The 11,246-nt window shown below is 34.5% G+C and overlaps 1 long non-coding RNA gene across 1 annotated transcript; it reads left to right on the top strand.

Annotated features, from left to right (window-relative positions):
- Positions 1 to 1,719: 1,719 nt before the first annotated feature.
- Positions 1,720 to 2,864, top strand: LOC120355975. Its single transcript, XR_005573880.1, has 2 exons — positions 1,720 to 2,219; positions 2,607 to 2,864. It is a non-coding gene; the product is annotated as an uncharacterized LOC120355975 (long non-coding RNA).
- Positions 2,865 to 11,246: the final 8,382 nt, after the last annotated feature.

Raw genomic sequence — 11,246 nt, 5'->3', positions numbered from 1 at the left:
TTTTCTGTATTGAAATTGAATTTTACTTTTACATTTTCTATATTTAACCTTCCTGTAGTCGCGCCCTTCTCAATCACACGATCAGTCGCGTGTTGTATTTTGTACAACATTCAATTTTCCAAGTGTTATGTACTCTGTTTACTGTCAAAACATATTAATTAATTGTATAATTTTTACTTTTTCCATCTTCTTGAATTATTTTACGCCTATGAACATTTGGATGATTACCATTTCAAAGCCCAATAAGGTACATCAAGCAAAGCCATCAATTCTGTGTTATTGGTTCGTTTTCAGTCGCCGTATACAGTCTTTCCCTATCTTATGCACTGTGGCGACTAAATGGCACCTGAAGACTGAACCATTGCTCGGTTGATACTGCAACTCAGTGGAGTGATGGGGGGGGGAAAGTTTTGGAATGCATAGGTGACTCATTCACTGACACCACCCCATTCAATAGTTTCATGCAGCAAAAAAACTGACACTGTTGTACTTTTTACAACAGCGCGACTGCCGGAAGGTCAAGTTGAATTTTACTTCAACATTTTCTGTATTGAAATATAATTTTTCGCCCCACTTGGATGTAATGAGCTGGTTTTCGTGCGTCATATGGAGGCCGAAAATGATTGTTTTCAGACCAGGCCGGTAAAATTTTTACGTCAGCTGATTCTGATTTGATGTGAACGTGTTTACAAAATAGTTTATGAAACGGAATCAGTTTATGCTTCTAGAATTGAATAAAGTATTCTACAATAAGATACTATCATTTTATTTGGATGAATGAAATACAGATAAGATATATTATAAACTATTCAAATTCGATTTTCAGAGTAGGATAGAACTTCTAAGCTAAACCCGCAGTCGACAACAAGCATTGTTGACGTTGACATTTAGATTGGCCAAATTTCGAGTGTGCTCAAATAGCTGATCAAAAAACGTTTCATTATTCAAGAATCAAAACATTTATAATAATATCATCTTATTGTCATTTGAAAGAATAAAAAAGTATAAACTCAACCTCCCACATAATTGAACATCATCTTTAGGTTATTTAGACAAATCAGAATAATAAATAAAAATACTTGGACAATTTCCTGATATTCAGATTACCTCAGATTTGCTAGAGATATGACCTTCCAGTTTTGCTTTCGGAAGTGTCTAATAAACAATTATTCATATATTTATATATATTGTTTTATTTTTGTGTGTGGCGAAAAATAGCGTTCGCACCACGGGCAAAAATGTTTTTCCGGCTCTCAATCTTTTCTAGTCCTCGGCCTACGGCCTCGGACTTGAAAACCGATTTCGAGCCGGAAAAATCTCATTTTCTGCTCTAGGTACGAAATATTTACTATTTACTTCAACATTTTCTGTATTGATTGAATTTTACTTTTACATCTTCTGTATTGCAAGTGAAAAATTTTCTGTATTTTGTCCAGGTCTAGAACACCGTCTCGACTATGTCCTGCGTTCCTCGGTGGTCGGTATCTCCTACTGGAGCGCGATGACGTCACACACCGGTTACTGGAACAATCCAGACGTTGCCTACTTCATACTCACTCAGATATTCCCTAATCTGGAGCTAGAGTCGTCATCTTCGACAGTTGCCAGCAGTCCTAGCCCGTCGCCGGGCGAAGTGAGTTCTGTGCCTCTGCTAACCAACCTCAACCTGGCTCAGGAGGAGGGCGAGGAGGAGGGCGAGGAGGAGGTGACGGTGGGAGGTGGAGGAGTGGGTAGGTGAGGTATGTGGTTAGGTTAGGTTAGAAAAGGTTTTGTTTATCTTGTTAGGTTGTGTTTGTGTTGTTAAGTTATTAATAAAGTTTGTAGAATTGATGGTGATGTTGTGAAATCTCTTAACAATAAGAAAACAAAGATATTGTCAAATTTCACTGAACATTTATTAAAAACTTGAAAACAGAACCATGGTTTCACGCTTAGCAACGCATAATCAGCTGTATTGAGGAATGAGGATACAGAAATATTCTAGGATTAGGTTAAGAATGTTTCTGTATCCTCATTCCTCAATACAGCTGATGATGCGTTGCTAAACGTGAAACCATGGTTATGTTTTAAAGTTTTTAATAAATGTTCAGAGAAATTTGACAATATCTTTGTTTTATTATTGTTAAGTTATGTTTTCAAGGTTGGGATTGTTTCTTTGAAGAGGAGGTTAGGTGTAGAAATAGAAGGAGAAGGAGGAGGAGGAGGTGAAGAAGAAAGAGGTGGAGGAGGAGGAAGTGGAGAAGGTTAACTAGAGTTTCTGTTGTTAGGTTATGTTTGTGAGATTAGAATGTTGTTTATATGAAGAGGCTAGGACCAAAAAGAGAAGGAGGAGAAGAAGAGAGAGATGAAGAGAGAAGGAGGAGTAGAAGATGATGAAAAAGATGAAGAGGAGAGGAGAGAAGGAGGTGGAGGAGTGGATAGGTGATGTATGTGGTTAGGTTAGGTTAGGAAAGGTTTTGTTTCTCTTGTTAGGTTGTGTTTGTGTTTTCAAGTTATGTTTTTGAAGGTTGGTATTGTTTATTTGAAGAAAAGGTTAGGTGTAGAAATAAAAGGAGGAGGAGGAGAAGGAGAAGGAGGGGGAGGAGTAGGAGGAGAAAAAGAAAGAGGTGGAGGAGGAGGAAGTGGAGAAGTTTAACTTGGGTTTCTGTTGTTAGGTTATGTTTGTGAGATTAGAATGTTGGTTATATGAAGAGGCTAGGACCAAAAAGAGAAGGAGGAGAAGAAGAAAGAGAGATAAGGAAGAGAAGGAGAAAGAGGAGGTTAACTTGAGTTTCTGTTGTTAGGTTAGTCTGTGAGATTAGAATATAGTTGCTATGAAGAGGCTAGGAACAAAAAGAGAAGAAGAAAGAGAGAGTGAAGAAGGAGGAGCAGAAGATGAAGAAGGGGAGAGAGAGAAGATGAAGAAAAAGAGAAATAATATTGGATTAGGTTTCTGTGGTTAGATTATGTTTGTAAAATTAGAATGTTATTTTTATATGAAAAGGCTAGGACTAGAAAGAGAAGGAAGTGAAGAAGAAAGAGAGAGAAGAAGGAGGAGGAGAATATGAATAAGAAGAAGAAGAGGAGAGAGACAAATAGGAGGAAAAAATGAAGAAGAAGAGAATTAAGATTGAATTAGGTTTCTGTTGTTAGGTTATGTTTGAGAGATAAGAATTTAGTTTATATGAAGAGGCTAGGACCAGAGAGAAGGAGAAAAAGATAGAGAGAGATAGTGTGAGAAGGAGGAGGAGAAGAGGAAGAGGAAGGTAAGGTTATCTGTTGCTAGGTTAGTTTGTGAGATTAGAATATAGTTTCTATGACGAGGCTAGGACCAGAAAGAGAAGGAGGAGAAGAAGAAAGAGAGAGAGAAGAAGGAGGAGGAGAAGTCGAAGAAGGAGAAGATTGAGAAGAAGAAGAAGATTTTCAAAATTTTCTCTAAAAAATAACTTTATCAATCATTAATTTTTATAATGTGTTCTTCGAATTGTTGCCAAAAAATACAATTTCTTTCGAAATAGAATAATTTGTTGTAGCTGAAACTTCTCTAGAAATTGTGTTATTATACTATAAACAGAATAAGTTGAGGCTTGGACAAAATATCCGTGTTGCCAAATTGTGCAAAATTTCAATCTTTCCATACAAGCCCATATGACAGGATGTATTCAATTTGGCAACACAGTCGATGCAGAGTTGCCAATTTGAATATATCTGATCATATGGGCTTGCATGGAAAGATTGAAATTTTGCACAATTTGGCAACACTGATATTTTCTCAAAGTTTCAGGCCCGGGTGCACAAAAGCCGATTAAATTTTAATCAAGCTTAATTTCACGAGAATCAAAGGCTTTTTGAAAAGGAAGGTTTCTCTGATTGGTTCTCGTGAAATTGATCACGGTTAAAATTTAACCGGCTTTTGTGCAACCGGCACTCAGCTTGTTATATTCACAGTAAAGAGTTATGTTAGGAACGGATTTTATTAAAATTTCTGAAAACTAAATAATTTTCTATACTACAAGGAAGTACTGTACTCTTTTCTATTCTATTTGTAATGGGTCTGTATGTCTGTGTTATATTATAGATTATTTCTAGTACTCTAGTATGATGTGTAGGCAATTTTTCACCATCATTTTTAGTTAGTTTGAAACCACCAAAATGTATAAAATATAGATGAATGTCTAGTAGAAAATTGTTACAATCATCCATTGGGTTCTAAATTTTTGTGCCAACAACTATCGAAAAATTCTTAACACATTTAAAAATGGAAATATAAACTTCAAAATAAATTATTTGAAGGTCAATTTTTATATCTATCTCAAGTTTGCAATAATTCCCCTTAGCATATTTCTATCCATGGTTTGTATTCCTATTATATAGATTAGTGTTATTGGTAATATCATAGAGAAACGATAGCATAGATATCCCATGGTATAGGGCGTTTATGTCGCAACTTTTACTGTTATCTCAAGCCAATAGTCAACGTAGTTCTTTCCCGTGAAGCAGTGTGACGCTCGTAGTCTCTCATACTGTGCCGTTCATACACTCTCACCCCAACAAAACAGTAAAAATCGACAGTAATCGGCTTGAGATGAACAGTAAAAGTTGCAACATAAACGCCCTATACCATGGGATATCTACTCACGCTATTGTTTCTCTATGCTATTATTATAGATTAGTATTATTGGTAATTTTTTGTTATTTTCTTCATCATATTTATTATTATTTTACCACACTATTACCATTATGTTTATATTCTTGCTTTGTTGCTGTATCTTTTCCTTATTTTATTGGTGCAATAAATTTGTAGTTCCAATTGGAAAAATTTAATAAATTTGTGTTTTTATTGAATTTTTATTGTTTTATTTGTTCTGCTCTTTTTTATTTGGTTTCGGTTTTATTTCATTTTGTGTTGCTTTTTATTCAAATATTTAAAGGTCTCTAATAATTTCAGAAGAAGATAGTCAGATTTCGATGATGTAGAAGTTATTCTATTTTTTCTTTTTGTGTAGTTGAGAAGTTGATATTGTGGTAATTATTCATATTGAATAGAAAGACTAAGAAATTGTCAAAAACCACAGATTTATTGATAGTTAGAAATTAATTTTCTAACTATCAATAAATCTGTGGTTTTGACAATTTCTTAGTATTTTATTTGATTTAAAAGTATTCTATAGTGAGGTCCACGTTATAATAGAAGGAAATTGAAGAAGAAGTTTTGGGCAATAGCCTGTTTTTTCTTTTCGAACTATTGTATTGTTCGCTCTATCTAATAAATAAATAAATAAATAATTGCAATGTTTGATTGGCAAAGGTATTGCTATCCTTGTCTATCATTCAACAAAGCGGTAGCGCTATCTCTTTTTCGCTTTGCTCTGTTGCCAGATCATATTTCAACAATGTAAAATTGATAATTAATTAACAAAATATTCAATCTTGATTATGAAAATGCATTGAGAAATCATTGAAGAATGTAATTTCTTGCTTAATAAAATATAATTGATTATTTTAAACGAGAATGAACAGTTAATATTACATCAATAAAGCTGTATCAGCTACCGTCTATAGAAGGCATTGATAAGACAGAGCATCGGCACCGTTGATCCCCTATCTTTCTCCACTGCCATTATAACTTGGACCTCATTATAGATATCATTATTTCCCTCCATTTTTAAACTATAGGCTACCTGTATTTCTAACTTTGAAACAGTAGCTTACAAAGAATGTTTTACACTTTTCAGTGGTGAAATTCCAAACTCTTCCGCATTTCTAACTTTGAAAAGCATTCAAATCAATAAACTAAAACCCATATTTTATGAGTAAAATAGAATATTTTGAAGAATCTTCAATAATTATTTTCGAATCTAGAACTCTAAAGCTCAACTCACACTTAGGCGACTCAGGTGGAGAAGAGACTGGACTCTTGTGGAGAGCATGTGTTTCCAAATGGTGACGTCGCGGAGACTAGAATCGACTGGTCTGAGTGTCACCATTTGGAAACACATGCTCTCCACTAGAGTCCAGTCTCTTCTCCACCTGAGTCGCCGAAGTGTGAGTTTTGTCTAAGTGGGAGTGGCATATCACTGCACGAGAGGAACAGATTTTTCACGAGCTGGAAGGCGAGTGAGAAAAACCTTTCGAGTGCATTAACAATAATTTATACTTATACAGGGTGACAAAGTATAACGGGAACTTTTAAAAACGCCATAAAACATTAGTGGGAAGAGAAAAATGATTATATTCAAACTAATGTAAAGTTCAAGACGTGCCATTTGAGAATTATTAATAACATCTATCACTTTTTGACAATTACTTCTTCAAGATGGCTTCCTCTTGCACGAATACACTCTTGAAATCTGTGTTGACGATTCCTCATTGATCGCTGCAACATCTGCGTATCCTTGTCTATCATTCAACAAAGCGGTAGCGCTATCTCTGTCTCGCTTTGCTCTGTTGCCAGATCATATTCAACAATATAGAATTAATAATTTAATTAACAAAATATTTCTTCTCAATTATGAAATTATTGAGAAATATAATTGCTTGTTTAATAAAATATAATTGATTATTGAATGAGCGAAGCGAATTCTATGTTTCAAGTCAATTGACATTTGTTTTGTTTGTTTGTACCGCAGTTATGGTCCAATTTGGATTAAATTTGGTATACAAGTACATTGAAACAAGGCGCAGAAACGCATGTATTCAAAATTCTTAAATTCATCCCCGTTCCAAGATGGCGGCCCTTTATTCGGAAATTTTCCCCTAAAAATCAACCCAACTTTTCAATAATTTATCAGATCAGGTTCAAATTGGGCTCATTCTTATCAGCGCTTCAAGGTGCTATTATTTCATGTATCACATGTTGAAAAATTTCCAATTTTTGGAATTCGATTTTTTTTTTACAAGTCCCAATCCAAGTTTCAGATTTTCACCTTTTCAACCGTGCTTTCGAGCTCAAAAGTGTGGAGGACCTTTATTCTTCAGCGCTCCAAGGTGGTCTTATTTCATATATCACATGTTCAAAATTTTTTAAATTTAGAATTCGATAGTTCCCCCCCCCTCCAGAAGTCACAAATTTCAAGTTTCAGATTTCTTATCTCTTCAGCCGTGCAACCTAGCTCAAAAGTGTAAGGAACTGTTATTTTTCGCCCCACTTGGATGTAATGAGCTGGTTTTCGTGCGTCATATGGAGGCCGAAAATGACTGTTTTCTGACCAGGCCGGTAAAAGTTTTACGGCCCTAGGGCTGTAAAATAACCTTGAAGTCAGCTGATTCTGATTTGATGTTAACGTGTTTACAAAATGGTTCATGAAATGGAATCAGTTTATGCTTCTAGAGTTGAATAAGTATTCTGCAATAAGATAATATCATTTTATTTGGATGAATAGATTTATATATTATAAATTATTCAAATTCGATTTTCAGAGTAGGATAGAACTTCTAACCTAAACTTCCAAAGTCAACGACAACAAGCATTGTTGACGTTGACATTCAGATTGGCCAAATTTCAGTGCTAAAACAGCTGATCAAAAAATGTTTCATTATTTGTGTTTATTATTCAAGAATCAAAACATTTATAATAAAATCATCTTATTGTCAATTGGAAGAATAAAAAGTATAAACTCAACCTTACATAATTGAACATAATCTTTTAGGTTATTTAGACAAATCAGATTAAAAAATAAAAATACTTCGACAATTTCCTGATATTCAGATTACCTCAGATTTGCTAGAGCTATGACCTTCCTTTGCTTTCGGAAGTGCCTAATAAACAATAAATTATTCTCATATTTATATTGTTTATTTTTCTGTGTTTCGAAAAATAACGTTCTCACCATGGGCAAAAATGTGTTCTGGCTCTCAATCTTTTCTAGTCCTCGGCCTACGGCCTCGGACTTGAAAACCTATTTCGAGCCAGAAAAGTCTCATTTTCGGCCCTAGGTGCGAAATATACTATTCCAGCGCTGCAAGGCGATCTTATTTCATACATGATATGTTGAAAATTTCGATTTTTTTATAATTCAATCATTTGCCCCCCACCCCCCAAAAGACCCACATTTCTAGTTCAGATTTTTTATCTCTTCAACCGTGCATCCCAGCTCAAAAATGTAAAGAACTTGTATTTGTCAGCGTCCACCACCGATCCTATTGCATTTATATCATACTCTAAATCCAAATTTTGTATGTGTGTTTGTGTGTGAATAGGCGGGCGTGTGTGAGAAGTGATTGTAGTGAGTGTAGCGAATTCTACTGTTCTCTGAACTACTAGTTTCAAACGAGAATGAACTGTTAATATTACATCAATAAACCTGTATCAGCTACCGTCTATAGAAGGCATTGACAAGACAGAGCATCGGCAACGTTTTTCTCCTTTCTTTCTTCACTGCCATTATAACGTGGACCAAATCATTATTTCCCTCAATTTTTAAACTATAGGCTACCTGTATTTCTAACTTTGAAACAGTAGCTTACAATAGTTATTTGTGCAACTAGTGCGCAAAGTGACAGTTTGCTGCACCGAAAGAAACGTTTACGGAATGGTTTCTTGAGTGCAGCAGAGGAACTTTGCGCACGTATTTCACATTAGTTTTTCCTACAGTTACCATTGAATATGAAAAGTGGGTAATTATGGGTAAAATTGCCTGAAATCCATCAAATGTTTTTCTGTGTAATTTTATTATTGATAAAAACCTTAATCCTAAATCCTAAGTCCTCGTTGTCGTTGGTTATAATATATAATAGTAATAATTAGCGCGTTGTGCTTCGTTGCTCACTATAGCAGCCACAGCAGTCACTGTTACCAACTTCATTTTGATTTTGCTGCACTGTTGCTCCATATAACCTACTAAGTATTTTGCGTTGCCATGTTGCAAATCTGGAGTGCAGAAAAATTTTTGCCGCACTAGAGCGGAAAAGTGATTCTTTGCGTTCTGTAATCAGTGCAGCAATGGCCACTTTTCAACGTAACTGTAGGAAAAGAATGTTTTACACTTTTCAGTAGTGAAACTCCAAACTCTTCCGCATTACTAACAGGAAAAGCATTCAAATCAATAAACTAAAACCCATATTTTATGAGTAGAATAGAATATTTTAGAGAATCCTCAACAGTTATTTTCGAATCTAGAATCATCTTTATGAGTAAAATAGAATATTTTAAAGAATCTTCAATGATTATTTTCGAATCTTGAACTCTTAAGGCTCAACTCACACTTCGGCGACTCAGGTGGAGAAGAGACTGGACTCTAGTGGAGAGCATGTGTTTTGAAATGGTGACGTCGCGGAGACTAGAATCGACTGGTCTGAGTGTCACCATTTGGAAACACATGCTCTCCACTAGAGTCCAGTCTCTTCTCCACCTCAGTCGCCCAAGTGTGAGTTTTGTCTAAGTGTGAGTGGCATATCACTGCACGAGAGGAACAGATTTTTCACGAGCTGGAAGGCGAGTGAGAAAAACCTTTTGAGTGCAGTAACAATAATTTATACTTATACAGGGTGACAAAGTATAACGGGAACTTTTAAAAACGCCATAAAACATTAGTGGGAAGAGAAAAATGTTTTTATTCAAACTAATGTTAAGTTCAAGACGTGCCATTTAAGAATTATTAATAACATCCATCACTTTTTGACAATTGCTTCTTTAAGATGGCTTCCTCCTGTACGAATACACTCTTGAAATCTGTGTTGATGATTACTGCAACATTTCAGCTGGGATATTGTTATTTTCATTTTGAATTGTCTGTTATGATTCAACTAACGTATAATTCAAGACTTGCCATTTGAGAATTATTAATAACATCTACAACTTTTTGACAATTACCTCTTCAAGATGGCTTCCTCCTGCAAGAATACATTCTTGAAATCTGTGTTGACGATTCCTCATTGATCGCTGCAACATCTGCGTTCCTGGTCCCATGATCTGTCCACCTGCGATTTTTTGTTTGTGGAGCTATCTCAAATCAAACTTTTCACAACTTGACCAATAACTGTGGTTGAATCATAACAGACAATTCAAAATGAAATTAACAATATCCCAGCTGAAATGTTGCAGCAATCATCAACACAGATTTCAAGAGTGTATTCTTGCAGGAGGAAGCCATCTTGAAGAGGTAATTGTCAAAAAGTTGTAGATTTTATTAATAATTCTCAAATGGCTAATCTCGAACTGTACGTTAGTTTGAATAAAATCATTATTCCCTTCCCACTGTTTTACGGCGTTTTAAAAGTTTCCGTTATTCTGTGTCACTCTATATGAGTTGAACTTTTTCATTCTTTCCCCAAATTATACTCATGGTAATACCTGAGATAATTTCAGCTCGAAGTATAATATAATATTCAAAATAATTGTTGGTAAATAGGTCATGTACATAAACTCTATTATTAAAAACAATATAAAAACATGAATTAACCTTTTATTTAAAACATTTCGAACAACTAGTTTCATTAAGGCTGTTCGATACACATTTTCATGTTTATTCAAATTTGATAATGTTTTCAATATAATATTGTTTAGATCATTATAAAGCTGCGTTTAAACAATTTATTAATAAAATGTTAATAACTTAATCTTTATAGATTCTATTAGATTAAACGGTACTTGACAAACACGTATGTTCATCATGTGTATTATAAGATATGTTCAATCTAATAGAATCTATAAGGATCCAGTTATTAACAAGTTGTTGAGTGAGAAAAGTGGCAACTGAAATTTTTAAGTGGTCTAATAAGTTATGGGTTGTTGAAGTGCTAAACTCTGTTTTCTTTCCAGATCATAAACGGTTCCGAATTTTCCATTGGAGTTTTTTTTTATACATTCAGTATATCATTGGCTTTGTTCTAATATGCGTTTTTTCGCGATGTTGTTTAAATATTTGAATGTTCAAATGTTTATATGTTGCGCATTTACTGCGAAACGCGGTAATAGATTTTCATGAAATTTGACAAGTATGTTCCTTTTTAAATTGCGCGTTGACATAATTATATACAAGGTTTTTGGAAATTTTGCATTTCAAGGATAATATAATAGGAAAAAGGAGTCTCCTTCATAGGCCAATATTAGAGTGAAAATTCAGACTATAGAATTATTCATCATAAATCAGCTGACAAGTGATTACACAGATGTGTGGAGAAGCCAGTCTATTGCTGTATTTCCATAAGGTCTATAGTTTCAATCAGGTACTTGTGGATGAGAATACTGCGTGAGGTCTACTGTTCACAGAACTACTAGCTATTTAAATTGGATAATCTTTTTCAATATAATTATTGTCAAGATCATT

Source organism: Nilaparvata lugens, unplaced genomic scaffold, assembly GCF_014356525.2.
Source record: "Nilaparvata lugens isolate BPH unplaced genomic scaffold, ASM1435652v1 scaffold5414, whole genome shotgun sequence".
NCBI classification, from domain to species: Eukaryota; Metazoa; Arthropoda; class Insecta; order Hemiptera; family Delphacidae; genus Nilaparvata; species Nilaparvata lugens.
The sequence above is the reverse complement of the archived record's forward strand: the minus strand, read 5'-3'. Positions and strand labels throughout refer to the sequence as shown.